The sequence below is a fragment of the Anthonomus grandis genome, chromosome 7 (assembly GCF_022605725.1).
Source record: "Anthonomus grandis grandis chromosome 7, icAntGran1.3, whole genome shotgun sequence".
Taxonomy (NCBI): Eukaryota; Metazoa; Arthropoda; class Insecta; order Coleoptera; family Curculionidae; genus Anthonomus; species Anthonomus grandis.
The window spans coordinates 21261758-21280575 of NC_065552.1; the positions used below are offsets into that span (position 1 = coordinate 21261758).

Here is an 18818-nt window from a genome sequence, read left to right on the forward strand (position 1 = left end):
TACTTCCCTTAAAAGTAATCCTGACTTTGATATATTTCTATGAAATATTTCTTTACATCAAAGTTTGTATTTCTTAAACTTTATTGACATGGCTTAAGTAGTCCTTTTTTTATAGAAAGATAAGTAAACTATTATTTGAAAATCTCCATATAATCGTCTTGAAAGATACTTTTAGTTTATCAAGTATACAAAGTTATTATTGTAAAGACTAAGTTTATTCGATTAAGCTAAATATATATTCTTTCTTTAAGATGCGGATACCATATTACTAAATACGGGCTATCTTTCTGAAAGAAATTATTAAAGTGATTTAAAACTGATCTTGAATTAAGAACTTTAATATTTAACATTATTACTCAAAAGATTCAATATAAAGAACTAAGTTCTTGGATTAATTATTATTTAGGCTTTAAAGTAAGAATGTATTTAATTGCCCTATAAGAGTGTGTTGTGCTTGATTTAAAACTATAAATATTTTATGTAAGTTTGCAGTTTGTTAATTTGTGGTCCAAAAAGTTCTTGATTTAAGGAATTCTAGAATTAGTATCAAATATCGGATCGTCGTTAACAATAATTGAAACGATTCGTCTTAGAAATGAGCTGCTCCACAATGCATTTGGTGCAGGTGTCTATCAACTTCATTCTTAAGAGGGTCTTTTGCAAGATGATTCGTCTTAATTATTGTCAATGACTTAGTTGTATAATAAATTATCTGTCTGATTCAAATTCTAAATTTCTTTAAAATATTGTAGATATCGTACTATTCATGAGGATAAATCAATCATAAATACACACATATTATGAAAAATATAACTTTATTTGAAGAAATAAATATAAATTTTGCTTATTTCTGACAACGTAACGTCTTAAATACTGAGTAATAATAAATTCCCAATATCTTAAGATAATTAAATTTAGAATACAAAAATAATAATTATAATAGATATACATATCTTTAAATTTAAAAAATAAACTTGATTCCTCAGTTACAGATAGTTTCCCCTGTGTGTCGTCTTCAAATGCAAAATCACTCAGACTTTGGGGTGTTATAGTAATTGTTGTTGTATTCTGTATCTCCTAAGAATATATTATTTATTTTCAATTTAAGTGCATACTTTATATACTTTTTTATATGATTTGACGGTTTATTAATAGTTTTCGAATTAGGAAGAAATTTTGATTTGAGGCTACATTGCTGAAAATTTAAAAGATAAGTATATTTTATTTTTAATTTAATTTAATTTTACTTTAATTACCTTGATAACGGTAGTAGATATAACTACCGAAACGTTGGTTCAAATTAGTTATTTTTAAAAAAAGTAGGTCTTCTTGTTGTTTTTTATCGTTTTTTAATTGTAATATTCATAACAAAGTTAGGTAGGATATTGAAAAGAAGAAACGAGCTCAGAGATTAATAGATTGAACCTCAGCTCCTAGGTATATAAAAAATCTATTATACCTCAAGTAAATTATTGTATTTAAAACTTATTGAACTTAAATTAAATTAAGTATATCGAACGGTATCGTTACAGATTTAAGTTCATATTTCTTTTAAATACGTGAATAAGTCTATTTTCTTCTTCTTTTCAATTGTTGAGCGTGTGAGATAAAAATTTCTAAATTGATTTTTGCTATAAGTGACGTAATACCCAATATAATAAGTAACTCATTATGAATTCGTCACAACAATACAGATTTTACTTAAAAAATAATTGGTTAAAAATATTTGGCAACGTTGGATTTTTTTCAGTTTTGTTTTGACGGAACAGGTGTTGTGTTGTAAATCATGGCGTCGTATCAGAAACTAGGTAATATTTGCATTATTTTCGATTGTTTTGATAAAATACTGATTAAAATCAAATAAATTGACTGTTATTTAGTAAATCAACCAATATACGTACAGAAAATGTAACGTCGCTCTACAGAGTGGTCGGCTTTTGATTTTGTGCAGTATTTTGGACGTCGGGACTGTATTTGGTTCAAGTTTTTACTTTTTACCCAAAAATTTTAAATTTTATTGTTGTTATTATTTCGTATTTTTTTTAAGGTGGTATGCAAACACCGACGGATAAAGATCTTGAAGAGATTCTAAATGACAGTGACTTCTACTTGAGCTTGATAATGAGGAAATCACCGCCGAAAACAGTGAATCAATTGAGGCAAATGATAATGAAGACGACGAGCCGGCGCCGGCAGACGCAGATTCGGTTTCTGATACCATTGAAGAGGAGTCTGATGACGATAATGTTCCCTTATCCAGAATAAGAGAGCAGGTTCTCCAGAAGCAAACAAAAAATAATACCGCAGAAGTAAAATGGAAAAGAAATGTTTTTGAAAGTCGAGAAGATGTCTACCTTGATCCGGAATGGCAGTTACAAGATGATCATGAATATTAGACACCCCTGAACTATTTTTAAGAATACTTTCCAGATTATTTCTGGCAAAATTTATCAGAACAAGGTAATATTCGTGCCATGCAAGCAAATGAAAAAAACCACTAAAGTCAACAGCCAAAGAATATCGAATATTGACTGGAATACATATTTTAATGGGCATTTTTGGACTTCCACGGCTGCGGTTGTATTTTATGAAGCGAAGTGAATTTTATGAAGTTGTATTTTATTAAGGGAATATCTTGCATTACTCAGCTACCTAGAGACCGTATTTTTAAATTAAGAAATTTTCTACATGTTGTTTACACTCTTAGTGTTTCAAATGAGGTAAAGCAGTCAAATCGGCTATGGAAAGTTCAACCTATCATCGATGCGATTCGTAAAAAGTGTATTACTTTACCAAGGAGTAAAGAATTGAGCATCGACGAGCAGATGATACCCTTCACAGGCACTACTGCTCTCCGACAGTACGTTTAAAACAAGCCCAATCCAGTAGGACTCAAAAATTTTTGTTTTAGCTACACCTTCCGGACTGGTTTTAGATTTTATGATTTATCAAGGTACAAAAACTTGGCCAGATGGTCCTCCCGATCAAAATTTGGGAATAGGTGGATCGGTTGTAAAGAAGCTTTCAGAAGATTTGTCGCCAGGGCACATAATTTATTTTTATCGTTACTTTACTTCAGTCAAGCTACTGGATCATTTACTAACAAAAGGAATTTTGGGAACAGGGACAATTATGAACAACAGAATTCCGCGAGACCTTAGGAGCAAAATAAAAAATGATAAAGAGCTCTTCTCGAATGGTCGTGGTTCCTTTGATGAGTTTGTGCGAGAAGACAAAAAAATGACCATTCTGAAATGGATGGACAATAGATCAGTAACAATCGCATCGCATCTTCAGGCTCTGCGCCAGTAATAGAAGTACGCCGATGGGACAAGAAAAATAATAAGTACCTTCTTGTTTCATGTCCAAACTCTGTCACTAGTTACAACCATTCTATGGGAGGAGTGGAGATGTGTGATAGACTAATATCTTACTGTCGCATTTGTATGCGTACAAAAAAATGGCCGCTAAGAGTTTTCTGACATTTTGTGGACTTGGCAATTACAAATTCGTGGGTTGAATACCACCAAGACTGCTTCGCTCGTGGAGATAGAAAAAACTCGATCATGGATTTACTTGAATTTAAACTGTATATCGGGAAATCTCTTACCCTTGGAGCACAAGTAAAAGGTTTTTAAGATCCAACTTCTTCATTAGATGAAGAAACAAGTCATCCTGCTAAAAAATGCAAGAAGTCGGAGATGCCACCAAGAGATGTCAGGACCACTGGTAATGAACATCTACCAATATGCAGTGTTAATAACAAAAATTCCTATATGCGCTGCCGTAATCAAGGCTGTACAAAGAAAACAAGATTTTTGTGTGTGAAATGTAAGCTTTATTTATGCATTTCTCCAGAGAGGCAATGTTTTTTTGAGTTTCATAATTAGAGACTTAATTCCAATCGTCCAAAATACTGGACATGTCATATTTTTTTCTGTAGTAATTTTTTTTTTGTAAAAATTTTTTTTTGCTTTTTTTAAATCCTAATAAACCTATTTTATTAAAAGTTTCACAAAAAAAAGTAAAACAATTCCTTGGGACTGACGAGGATGCAGACGACACAACTATACGGAAGGAAGCGAAAATGAAAATCTTTAGTTTGACCCCCTTACTTAATAATTAAGCACGATACAGTGATTAACATCTATTTTATGGCATAACCTGGATTGCAACAGTTTCATGAGATCAAGTTAAAGTCTATTTTGTTGTAAGACTGGTGTCATTTAAATGTTTCCCTCTTGGTACATATACAGGGTGGTCCAGTTTAAACGTCAATGATTTTAATACGTGATAGAGAATTTAAAAATAAATAGACATTCATTATAAAATTTTTCTCAGAAATGTTTAATAACAAAAATAGAGGGTGTTAAAGTTAAGAATAATTATTCGTTTACTCATCATAACTTTTAAACTACTAGCTCAACTTTAATTAAATTTCGTATGCAGGTTATTGTAGTGAATTGTCAATTACTGATGAAGCCAATTTTAAAAAAATTGTCAGTGGCGTAACATAAGGAGGGACTTGGTCCTTTTTGCCTCGAATCTGCGAGGCGATAAAATATTTTTTTATAAGAGGTCAACTGTTTTCTGTTTCAACAAAGATTCTCCATTTAATTTGGAAAAAAAAGTAAAAATAAAAAATATCTTAATTTAATTGTTCACAAATACCTGCTAAAATGTTGCAAAAATTTATAAAAAAAAGGAAATCCGGCTTTGATTTGTAAACAAGTTGAATATAAAAGATGATCAAAAGTTAACTTAAGTCATTATTTCATTTGACAGGTTTAATTTGAGATTCAAGCCTAATTTTATTTTTTTCAAAGTTTTTGCAGCAATTTAATTGGCGTTTTTCTACAATTAAACTAAGATATTTTAAAAACAGTGCCTTAAATCAAAATTCTGCAGAAGAGTAACTTTTTTTTTCCAAATTAAATGGAGAATCTAACAATTGACTTTTTATAAGAAAATATTTTATCGCCTCGCAGATTTGAGGCAAAACAGGACCAAGTCCCTCTATATGTTACGCCACTGGCATTTTTTTTTTTTAATTGGCTTCATCAGTAATTGACAATTTACTACAATAACCTGCATGAAAAATTTAATTAAAATGAGCTGGTAGTTGTATGATGAATAAACCGATAATTATTCTTAACTTTAACACCCTGTATCTTTGTTATTATACATTTCTGAGAAAAATTTTATAATGAGTCTATTTTGCCATCACGTATTAAAATTAATGACGTTTAAACTGGACCATCCTGTATAGGCATCTTAAATATGATGTCCAATAGATTTCTGGCACTAAATATAGATGAAGACCTTACATTTATTCTGCATCTCTATTAGGACTTGGACAGAAATTCTCTTCCGGATGCTACGTGGTGAAATGCATTTTGGTGCCAATCTGGGTTATACAGTGGCTTGTACAGGTTATTGTGCCCTTGTGTCATACTTATTATATAGGATATGTGGTGAAAAGTGTGAACTGATTCACAGGTCTATTCTAAATTAATAAGAGTAATAATGGGCCCCAGAAAATCTCAGATCAAAGGCCCGAAGGATGCAGAAGAAAAACATAGACAAGTCCACCAGATCTCACCCCTGACGAGTCGAGTTTACTGCAATATTTTAATAATCCTGTGCGACTCCTTAACCAGAGACAAAATTTCGTTCTATAGGTAAGAAGCCCACTTTTGATGTGAGGGATAACCAAGACGGTTGTGCAAATAGATCTCTTGGTAGACTTCTTATGCCTCATCGAGGATGACCAGAGGCCAATAGTCTTGAAAAGTCAATGAGGCGCTAGTCTAAGAGATTCTATTGACAAATACAACTTTGAATACAAGTTTGAAATACACCTTAACGGCCATAATAATTTTAATGAGGCTCTGCTGTTAACTGAGACAGAATAGTTTCGAAGACATTTAACACCTTATAAGCACAATATTACAAATTCAGACGCAATATAGATAAATATTTCGTAAAATATTGCAACAATAAATCAATCTTCTATTACACTTTCACTTCAAGGAAGTCTAAAACTAATCAAAGGTGATAAGGTTTTAAATTGATTTATTCTAAACATGCTAAGAACAGCTGCACAATATGTGTGTGCAATCGTGTGGCATACTAAAGAAAATGCGAAATCACATTTTCCAAGACTTTCTATTATTTGATAAATAACATACATTTGTACGTATGTCAAGCGTAATCTTATCAAGGTATCTCGGTAAATCCAGCTGTTCGAAAAATTTGGCATCATTGCATCCCTCCTGATCGATCTTATCTCAACCCCACTGAAATGGGGTGACAGAAACAGTGAAAGTTTCGGGAATTCCCGACTACTTTTATAAACAGGTAGACTTAGTCAGAAAATTAATGAGTTTATTGCGTGATGCCGAGAGATTACCGTCGCGCTTGGCTATTGTGTTTTAAGACGAGTTGATCTTTATTATTACATACCGACTTACTAATTTATAATGCCTACGGGAACTAAGACGTTCAAAAGGGTGAAAGTAATTTGATAGGCCATGGATTTTCTCTTTTTAGCGAAAGCTATTTTATTTGGTCAATATAGTACAAAATGTGAAGATTTAGCCTTAGAGTAATCCACAGCATCAAAAATAAATCTTTGAGAGCTTTTATATGAGTGATCACTAGATAGGCTTATTAAATGGAGACGAGAAATACAATTTTGGTCTTAACACGGGCGTGCGTGTTTATTACAAGTTATCCAAATTTCCTACGACAATAATGTCAATGTGTTGTAAAACCGATATTTATGGGTATAACATGTACCGGGTGACCCAATAAGACTGTATCGACCATATCTCGGCAAGCGTTTGTCGTATGACTTGAGGGGTAAAAAAAATCATAATATTAAATAAATCGGTAATGAAGAATCGATGGAAAATATTTTTAAGTTCTAAAAATAACCATCGAAGGACATAACTGTCATCTTACATTTTAAAATTGATAATAATAACTTTAACTTCTTAACGTTTTGACAGATTTTAACAAATTTGGCATCGTTGGAAAAAGCCAATTGCCATTCCTTGGGCAGTAATAATCAACCAAAATTTAGTTGAATCCTTCTTCACAAGAAGGCTAGTTTTGACCCCATGACCTAAAATCCTAAAAAAAATTTAAAAAATCAAATGAAATGATATGATTTTTTCTTTATAAAAAAGTAGCCAGATAACATCCAAAGAATCCAGTGAAGGTTGTTTTTTAAAATATCGTTCCGAACCTCAAATATCGAGAAAGTAATATTAATCGATCTTTGACGGTCGAGGATCGCGCGGTAAATTTCCTAAAACTATTAAAAATTTAGCTACAAAATGAATAAGATGTTAAAGCTGCCGTTGTGTTATTAATAAGTAAAGTTAATTGAGTATAAAAAACATAAATCATTAGAAAATTTATATCATCGGAACATTCACGTTGCTCCAAAGAGATTAAACGCATCCTGAACTTATTAATAATATTGTAGGTATAATCGAGGGTATTTTATAGTTAGTTTACTGACTATAAAATACCTTGATGCAAAGACTATATCTTTAATCCTTTCCCAGAGATACAAATCAAGGCAGGTAAAATTATTGCAATTGAATCATTCCAAAAGGCAACAACTAAAGATTCTTGTGTTAAATATTTTCTTTGGAGGCCAAGGGAATAGACCGAACCAATTGTTTGCACAGTGGTTTCAGAACTGATTAATATTAGGACAAAGTAGCAGTGGGCACTGGGCATTAATGATTTTATTTACCAATAAAATGTCATTTTATTTAAAATATTTTTGTTAAGATTCTTAATATGAGTGAGCGTAATAATAATAATTATAATAATAATAATTATAATATTCTTATTCTTACGTCATAAAAAAAAGGTTTATTGTTTTTTTAAGATCAGAGGATGGTAGGGTAGGGATGATTTTGTGATGTTATGTTTTACTAACTTTCTTGTCATTGGTGAGATTGAATTGAAACTTGGTGTTTAGGGTTTAATTAAGATACAATTAATGAATTTTGACATAACAAGATTTTCTGAGGTTATGTTTTTAGTAAATGTTAGTAGTTAAGTTAGGTTGTCAATTGTTACTACTCAAAACGAAAGAGGAGCCACCAAAAAATGTAAATAATTTTTTGTGGAATAGTTTTTTGCAAAACTTATCGTTTTCTGCTTTATTTGTGAAGACTACTATTAAAATTGTAAATGTCTTAAGCCCGTCGGATATGTTATTTAGGAATAAAAAAATCCAAATTTCAATAAATCAATAATTAAATATTTTTTCCGTCGCTTAATAAGGCAGTAGCTTAAAACTATTCCTAGTAGTTAGCATGCACTCCTCTGGCTTTGATAACTTCAGCACAACAACTGGGCATACTCTCAATACAGTTTCTGATCAACTTCTGGGGTAGTTGTTCCCATTCGTGCACAAAAAGTTCTTCAAGTTGGTAGATGATTTGCATAGGCTGCCGCTCCAATAATCTTTATCTTAATGTATCCCACAGATGTTGGACAGGATTGACATCTGGACTGTTGGCCGGCCATTCCATAACTTCAATATTATGGTCATTTAAAAAAATTGTTGTTATCCTAGCCACGCATGGCATTATCGTGTTGTAAAATGAAATTTGCTCCCATATTATGCGCAAAAGGAATCATGTGTGGTGTTAAAAATTCTTCTTATAAGTAACGCAATGCCGTTAAGGAACCGTGTGCAGTTACCACTAAGTCGGTACGCCCATTGAAACATATAATCAGCCAATAACATAATAGACCTTCCGCTAAACAGAACAGTGTCTTGTACAGCTAAGTCCAAATACCGTTCACCTGTTCATTGCCATACCCGAACGCGTCCATTGTTGTGATGTAAGCAGAATCTAGACTCATCCGTAAACAAAATATTACTTCATTGTGGTATTATCCAATGACGATGTTCTGCTGTCAAACGAGGCACTCTAACCGACCTCCTAGCACGCAATTGACACTGATAAAGTCTATTACGTACTGTTTGATCAGAAATTCTGATTCCTATTGTGGCTGCTAAGTCATTTTGAAGCTCTGGTGCAGTATTGGTTCGTTCCTTAATCGTCCACACACTTAATAAACAGTCTTCTCGAGGTGATGTGATCCTTTGACGTTGAGTATAGGGCCTTCTTCTGATAATGCCATAAATTAAATACCGAATCCATCCTCTGTTTATAGTGGTCGGACTCACATTGAGAATTTCTGCGACTCTTCTTCTGGAATAACCTTCCTCAAGTAACGTTACGGCCCTAGCTACTTCAACTTCATTTAGGTATACTCTATGGCGTATTCTTCTACCTAGCACATCAATATTCATGTTTTCATTGTAAAATTTCAACTTAAAATTAGGACTTTTTAAAAACAGGGGCAAGTTTAATATGCGTTGATAACAAATTCTTAATATTAAAGTGCCTACAATTTTTTCTAAGGATATCCAGACAGAAAAAATTGTTTAGAACTCTACAAATAAGGCTGAAGTCTATACATCGTGATTGGAAAATAATATTTTCGTTTAATTACAAAATATAAGCGTGGAATATAAGCTTATAAAGAGTGGCTCCTATTTTCGGTTTTAAGTACAAACTATATCATCTTATCCATTCTGTATCAAATTTTTGATAAATTTAGGAAATTTACCGCACCATCCTTGGCGTTCAAAGATCCATTAATTTCACTTTCCCAATATTTGAGGTTAGGAACGAGATTTTGAAAAACAGTTTTCACTAGCTCCTTTGGATGTTATTTGGCATTTATAAACAAAAAGTCATTCTAATTAATTTTTTCTATTTTTTTGAAGGGTTTTGGGTCATGGTGTCAAAACTAGGCCCTTGGTGAAGAAGGATTCAACTAAATTAAGTATATTTGGTCGGAAAGGGAGGCGCAGTACAAGAAATATAGAAACGTATTACAAAAACAAATTAGAAAAACTAAATATAATTACTACAAAGATAATATTAACGTAGCAGAGAGGAACTATAAAAAAATATGGGAAGTTATTAATCTATAAACACAACCAATGATAAAAATGAAATAATAATATATATAACTGTAAATAAATCATTTATTCTAAAACCAGTCCACGAAAAAAGTCCACTTCTAGGTAACTTTTCTAAATTATGGGAAAAATGTGTTAAAGCCTCGTGGATTTTTTTGAATCACAAAATCTTAGTAACAGTTGTGTTTGGGTGCAGGCAAAATAATAATAAATATATATTTTGATGGTACCGGGATATACTATCTAAAATGTAGCAAAATAAAAAATGCATGGCAATCTATATGGATTTTGCTAAAGCATTCGACACGTTCTCTCACTCCTTGCTATTATGGAAACTGGACCGTATTGGGGTGAGACGCCGTGTGTTAGATCTTTTTAAGTCATGTTTGGAAAATCGTATCCAAAAAGTACGATGTAATGATACATTAAGTAGCGGGACGGTCATTAGCAGTGGAGTACCTCAAGGCACAGTCCTGGGACCAGTTTTATTTTTAGTTTATATTAATGAATTGGGACAATTGCTAAAGAATGATTCGATTATTGGCTTTGCCGATGGCACTGCAGTGACATTTACAGACAACAATTGGGAAAATGTATTTTTAAAGCCAGCTTCAAAACATTCTAAATGGAAACACAATAAAAATAATGTATAATTCCCTTGTAGAGTCTATTTTAAGATACTGTTTGATTTTAAGATACCAATTTGGGGTGGTCTTCGCAAACCATAACCAAAAAAAATTAAATATTGAACTAAAACAGTTTATTACACGAAACTATAATAGTTTTAAAAAGTTACTGATAAAGTAATTTAAAGTGCATTTGTTAGTTATTTTTGATTATCAGTTTACGTAGTTGCCAGTTGTCCTAAAATTATAATCTCCTGAAAGTCGATTCACTTGTTATGCAATTTTGTTAAAATTTTTAATTTCCTTCTAGTTACTTCTTGAGCCTCCTCCGCTCCTCTGCTCCTTATAGTAGAATAACATATTTATTTATTTACAAAGGAAACAAAAACTTTCTTTTGTCTTTGTATCAATTAGGAAATTAAACATTTTGAACACAGGCCTAATTTGTGGTCTAGAAAATTTTTCGTTTCATTCTAATGGATTCATTATCTAATAATAATTTGAAAAATAAAAATCACGTTAATTATTGTTAAAATATCTATATTTAGTACTATGAATTATATTATAACTTTTAAGTTGTGTCTATAAATTGAATTGTGTATTTGTAAAAATTTCCGTAATATATTGTACTGTATGTAATTTTAAACTTTAGGATAGCAGTTACACCCTCTCTGGTGGTCACTTTTAGAACTTGAATATATTTTCAAGGGATTTTTCATAATCGATTTACCAAATATTTTTTGCTATCCCTAAGTCATACGAAGAACGGTTCTCGAGATATAGCCAAGGAACAGTCTTATTGGGTGACCCGGTATATTTTTTTTATTTACATTTAAGATTCCCTACCTCGGCACAAAAGGGTAATTTAGCCATGCATTATTTAATATTTCTTCTCTTAAAACGTCACGTTTTATTTATTCAAAATATACATATATAAGTGCATCCCAAGTATTAATTGAATAAGTAATAGCTAGACGGTACTGGCGTCGAAGCCCGTAAACAATGAAATCTTATTGCAATAGATATAAATGAGATTATCGAAGAGTTCTTAAAGGTTTCCTACTTATTTGTTTAGTTTTGACGTTGTGATTGTCTATGTTATAACTCCCTACCATGTAGGTAAGATAAAATGGTGTAAAACAAGGTTGTAGAGAGGAGACACGAGCTTTTTATTCATTCATTAATTCATTCAATTCATCATTTGAAAAGCATACTTGTAAGACCAGTTTTAATAGTACACCCAATCATAATAAAATATTTTTCATAATATAAAAAACGAGTATTATTTAAAAAATTTCTTAATTATAAATCATCAGACAAACAAATATTAAGAAATGCCTTTGCTAATTAACAGATATTATGTGGGCATTTTGATTAAAGCTAATTTTCCCAATTTTCTACTAACATGTGATCATTTAGACTTTAAGTGGCAAAAGGGGTGCCAGCGATCACGAAATAATAATTAAATCCAGTAATGAGGTGGTGAGTAATGACGCTTGCAACAGAAAATAGTTTGCAAGTGCAGCTTCGGTTTTCGAACCTAACCAAGTATAAAATTTAGTATATTAGTGAGCTCCACAGTAACCAAAAAAGTAGAGACTTATCTGTTTTTAAAGAGATAAGCTTGCCGAAAGGACGGCTGGAATACGATTTTGGCAGTAAATAGGCTTGCGTGTCTATTACAACGTCACCCAAATTTCCCATGATAATAATGTCAATGTAACAATGCTGCAGGGGAGTTTCAAATGATCAGGTTACCAATGGACAATTTTAAGAACATTTGACTCTCGTTTTTCATACTGCGCTCGCTTGTTCGCTCTTATAAATTCGGCGATTAATTATTTAATATATAACTTTCAATTCTAGCTGTATTCTATCAATCGTAGAACATGATGACATACTAGAAGAGGTGTAAATAAAATTATTTTAAGCAATTTTAACATAATACATAGTACAAACTCAGACAAAACTTTGTAAAAGATGCTTTATGACAAATAAGGGCTTTGCTAGCTTTTATTTTTTTTACAACTTTAGCACTAAATTGTGGCTTTGGCTTGCATGTCTACTAAAAGCAACTAAACTTTTTTATAATAATAATATTAAAGAAACGATGTTTCTGACTATCAGTTTACGTAACAAACAAGAAATGCCACTCTTATTTAATAGATATGACTATGTAGGCATTTTGATTGAAGTTAATTTTCCCAATTTTCTACTAAAATGTGGTCATTTATAAAGTTTAAGTAGCAAAAGGGCTGTCAGAGATCACGAATAATTAAAGCCAGTAATGAGATGGTGAGTAATGACTCTTACAACATAAAATAATTTGCAAGTATTCATATGTTTATTAACCATATACAGGGTGCGTCAGCAAGGCGTACGGCTAAAATAGCGCCTAAGCTATACCAAGTGGAAAAAAACTTATATGACATGGTTAAAAGGGTTTACAAAAAACTGCAAACTAAAAATTATTTTACATATACAGGTCGTCGAAAATAAGTTATGGAAAAATATGTAGTTTTTTTCAAATGGAACACCCTATATTTAATGGCGTTATGTTAATTCGTATTTTTAGGATATTTTTAGTGTTGGAAGGGGTTTATTAAAGTTTTTATAGCAACCGATGTGTTTAATCTAGACAAACGAAATGTTTAATATAGTTAGTTTACGGTATCGCAGCTTTATCTTTCAGTAAAAGTCTGAAGTTTTTTTAATACAGAGTGTCTAATATTCATTCACCAATTTAATCAAATAAAATATGCAATATCTCGATTTTTTTAAATGGAATACCCTGTATTTTTCTATTTCATAAAGTTTGCTTATTTATTGTATACATTTCTTACAAATTATGTCCTACACCTAACTCGCTTTTTTTGAGATATTTTACAATCTTTAAAAAACGATGCCAATAAAATCGTCTGTATTAACTATGTATGTATTTATACTATACTCTATTTCAGAAGTGTGTAGAGCAATAAAACCTCATTAGGTATGCAAAAGTGGTACCTGGTGATCCACCAATATTTTATGCCACTACCTTAGTTGGGTATTAGTTTCAATGTAAAATTCTTTCTTTTCGTTGATTGCAGGTAGTGCCACCCGGTTTTGGGTCAATTTATGAGTTTTGCACATTGTTACCCACTGATAAACATTGAAAACGGTTCGCCAAAGGCGTGCAACTGGGACTTGTTTTTTACCTTATAATTAATGTACTTAAATGCTATTTTATTTTAGAAAGTTACTTTTGTTTAAATGGAATAATATATTTTTTTCACAAATTTATTGAACATAATATGTAGAGTAAAACAGTTGAAAATGTCACTTTTGGATCTGGCACTTTTTGAACAGTGTATAACAATTTTAAATTATAATAGATTGTAGTCTTCTTCGTCATCTGACGAACTGTCATCACCTCTTGACATTATAATTAAAGGATCGACTGTCTGATCGATGAGGTTGTCAAGATCCCACATTTTGTCCTCTTGCTTAATTACATGCTGGACTGCTTTTCGCCAATTCTCTGGTGTCGCTTCCGTAATGGCTTGATCAAACAGTAGCTTAACATCTTTCATTTTAAAAGTCGTGTTTTGTCTTGCTACAAATCCTTTTACCTGCGCCCATATGTTCTATAGGATTTAGTTCGCAATGATATGGCGGTAAGCGCAGTACAGTTATATTATATTTTTCGGCTATATCTTCCACGGCGTATTTCATGAAACGAGTTTTGTGTAAGTTTGCTATTGCCAGCAGTTCTTTTTTTATCAAATTTGCTTCAAACGCAATACCTTTTGCAGTCAGCCAATCGATAATTTCTTGCTTTCTCTAACTTGAAGTTGGCGTCTTCTCTATTCGCCGTGAATGATAGCTTGCGTTATCCATAACCACCACCGAATTAGCCGGAAGAAATTTTATCATTTCACCAAAATAGTCCTCGAAAACGTCTGAGTTCATGTCTTCATGGTAATCTCCTGTGCGAGTCGACTCAAAGGTTAGCAGACCTTCTTTTAAAAATCCCTCTTCGCTTCCAATATGTGTGATTATAAGTCTTTTTCCTTTTCCCGAAGGTACTTTAATACCCGTAGACATGCCTTCTATGAAAGCTTGGCGAGCACTGGTTATATTTTTGTCTTGCCACATTTTTTGGACTATATAACCTTCGTTAATCCACGTCTCATCAAGATAAAAAACTTTCTTTTGCTCCCTGCGGTACTGCTTGATACTTCTCAAGTATTGTCGTCTCCAACAAACAATTTCGTCGCTCTCCAGTAAAAGTGCTTTGCGGTTATGCTTTTCCCAGGCAAAATCCATATTTTTTAAAGTTTTCCATAAAAGTGTTCTACTTATCAACGGAATACTGTCATCTCGGCCAAGCTCCATTAAAATTTTGTCTAGGGTGGGTATTTCCTTTTTAAAATAAAAAGAGTGAACTTTTCTTCGAATTATACATTTAGCATTTTCATCAAGGACTTTTGTAGGTCGTCCTGGCTTTTGCTTGGGAGATTCCACTTGACCTGCTACTTTTCTTTCCCGCAACAATTTGAAAATGGTGGACTTTCCAATTCCACTCATTCGAGAACATTTTTCAACAATTTCTTGCACAGTAAAACTAGGGTAATCGTGTTTTATGCAATCATGTACATTTAAAATAATAACTTTTTCACTCAGCGATAGTGGAGAATTTTTAGTACATCTTTTCGTTGGACTGAATACCTCCATTTTTTAAATATTGGGATAATAATATTGTGATTACACTACAGCGTAGCAGTGACTACTAACGTTTAAAATATGATTTAAAAGTATTTATAGTCTGTATATATTACCTGACCCCATTTTTGCATGTTACAAAGCGTTAAAAGATAGGTACCTATACAAAAGGATTAAAAGTATTTATTTAGTATTTAATCTCTTTCAAAATAAAGGCATTTAATCCGTGAAAATTAAATTCATAAATATTATAAGTACCTGCGCCTATGAACTACCACGAAATGTAGCCAAACAGAACGAAATTCCCCAGTTTATTGCTCTATACACTTCTGAAATAGAGTATAGCCTTTATTAGGCCTTTAGCACGAAAAGAAAACGTAGCTTTACATCGGTAAAACCAGCTTTCGTATCGAAGGATAAATCAATGTCATAATTAACAAACTAATTTAACCTATAAACTCAATTAAAAAACAAATACAATAATACTTAATTTATAATTATGAAATTACGACTATGAGAGAAAATAAAGTAAAATTAGCACTTTATACTTATTCAATTGTACATCTACATATAGGTATATATTCAGTTCCAAATATCAAATCAAATCAGTGATGGTGGCTAGATAAACAATTTTGCTAAATTCAATTTAAAATCGGTGACACTTTTTACATATTAATTCAAAAAAAAATCTATAAATTGCGGTAAGCCGATAAATCAATGCGACGTTTACTAGACAAGGTGTTTTTAATTGGAAAAACAATAATTTGTGGGACTCCGAAAATCCACATGCTCTAAAGGAACAACATTTGCAGCATCAATTCAAGGAAAATATTTGGTGTGGTGTAATATCTGATTTTTTTATTGGTCCTTTTGAACTTCCTCCTAATCTGAATTGGCCTCTCTATATAAACTTCCTTGAACAACAGTTGAGCCCACTACTAGAAGATGTACCACTAGCCTTAAGGCGGGACATGTGGTTTATGCGCCGCCACATTTTTTGTCTGTCAGTACGGCGATACCTGAATGAACATTTTCCTCACCGGTGGATTGGGCGTGAATTAACAGTGAATTTGTTTGGCCATCTAGAAGTCCAGACTTAAACCCTCTTGACTTCTCAATATGGTCACACATGAAGGACATGGTTTACAAAGATACAATTAATTCTATCGAAGAATTACGACAGAAAATTGACAAGAAGCTGCTAATATTATCAAAAATAATCGACAAATGTTATCTAATATTCAAAGATCTTTAAGGAGACGCCTTACAAAGTGTATTGAATACTTTGAAGTTTTCTTTTAATATTGTTACTGATTGTTATTTGTTGTCTTTACTCTTGTTACCCAGCATAGTAGTAATTTAAAAGAATAAATTCCTATTAAGACAATGTAATAACGGTGGCTTAGGATTTTTTACGCTGAATGTTTAAAATGCAAATAACTTAAAAACTTATAAAAAAACATGAAATAAACAAGAGTACCTTTTTTATTTAAATATGAACTGCCTTTTAGATTTTCTAGTCGTTTTAGCCATAACTGATTAGGCAAAAAAATATATGTTGTAATTTACCTAAGTAACAGGATGTAACTAACGCTCTGTATAAATAATGCTAAATTCACCACAAAATAAATAATTTTCATGTCAAAACACACAAAGTGGCCAATTTTCAAGACGATACTGCAAACCACAAAATTATTAAGAAATTTCAAATTAAAATTCCAGATTTAAATACCCTATATCTCGTAAACCTGCAACATTTGTATAAGACATGTTAAGCTCAATCGCCATATTTTGGTGTGTGTAGTATTTCCAGTGCAGAAATTGCCCATTCTTAATGAATCACCCTGTATAAATAAACTATGATATTCTTAATCTGAATTCATTTAGCTCCACGTCGTTTTTTAATGAATTCTATAAGGTCGTTACTTTGTTCGGCAATTAAAATCGCCGGCAATCCGAAACAACCGAGCGAACAGTTTGCCGACCTACCGGAAATGGAGAAACGCGGTGCTTTATGGTCCGAGTTAGTCCGTAATTGTTTTAAAATGAAATGCGCCTAACATGGCAGCTGACAAAGTAATTATATCATTAAGATAATATTGCGTTGAATCGTTTAGTTTATTTATTCTTGGTGAAAGGGGAGTGGGCGAGTAAGGATATCATTTTACGTGTTCTCTGGTGTTTACAGGGTTACAAGTAAATATGATATGCGTTATCGAGGGAAAAAAATCACTTTGTACAGAAGTTATGATATGCTTAATGTCTCATCATTTTCATAAAATCAATCTTTAAATACCAATGCTGGCTACTTGCTTTCTGTTCATGTATCTGCTGCTATTCCAATTAAGTGTTGCAGATATGCCATCAAATTAGTATTTCAAAGAAACTCTTTGATAAAATACATAAAAAGAACGCATAAAATGATTAGGTAAACGAGCACATGTTTCACTTACTTACCAAACGAGATCAGGCTCTTTTATACGGCAGAAGAATGTAGATAGGCACCAATTTATTGCATTTCTGTCGTTTTATAGCAATTTAATCCCTTTTATCGAGATGAAGTGCATTTTTTAACAGTTGTAAAGAAGCCGTTTCGGGGCAATTTATGTCGGCTTTATGGACTTTAAATTGTACGATAATATCCGACTTATTTACTAACCAAATCAGTATATTATACTTGGCATGAGATTTTTCTCAATATGTGTTCAAATAATTGTTTTGTGTAAATTTTCCTAAACAAAATCAAACTTGATACAATTCAGTTTGGGTTTTATCAATAAATAAATAAATTCATCACTTAAGGTTTATTTATTTAAGATAAAATTTATCTTGTTTGTAAGTCGATAAACTTTAAGTTCTCTATTTTTGCGTTTATATTTATATACACGTCGGATATGTTCAACTCTAGAATGCGGCATTATGCCAGTATTAACTTTCTATAATATTCTGGTGGCTTTACCAAGTTCCTGTTTTGCGTATATATTATTATACATGTCTGGAAAATTCAGAAGTGCGGAAATCAAAGTATTTACTTTTTATCATGTTCTGGTGCATTTTCCAAGGCTTTTGATATGCCTGACCGACTCACAAACCCTCCATCAAAGAATATTCTCCTTAAGATACTAAACAATTCTATCCAAAGTGAGACAATATTCATGCATAAGTGGCTGATTTATTAGCAACCAGTTAAACGAGTAGTTAAGGAATAAGGATAACAATACCGCACGGTCGTAATTCATTCATGCTATCTTGACGGGGCAAATGTGGTCATAAATCTGGGTATTATTAAAATATCCCTGAAAGGACCGAGACAATCGACTGGGCACACTCATGGCACATACATATGCCCGTTCATTTTATGTTTATATAGTATTGCATGTTGACCCAGGTCAATATTGATTTTATTTGCAGCTGTAACGTGTTACTATAATGTATACTTATATGACCTTATGTTTCTT

General features: G+C 32.1%; 1 protein-coding gene across 1 annotated transcript in view; it reads right to left on the reverse strand.

The window, feature by feature from the left end:
• LOC126738415 (unconventional myosin-XVIIIa) overlaps positions 1 to 18818 on the reverse strand; it is a 563322-nt gene that overhangs the window by 457653 nt on the left and 86851 nt on the right. The gene's annotated exons all lie outside the window — the stretch shown is intronic.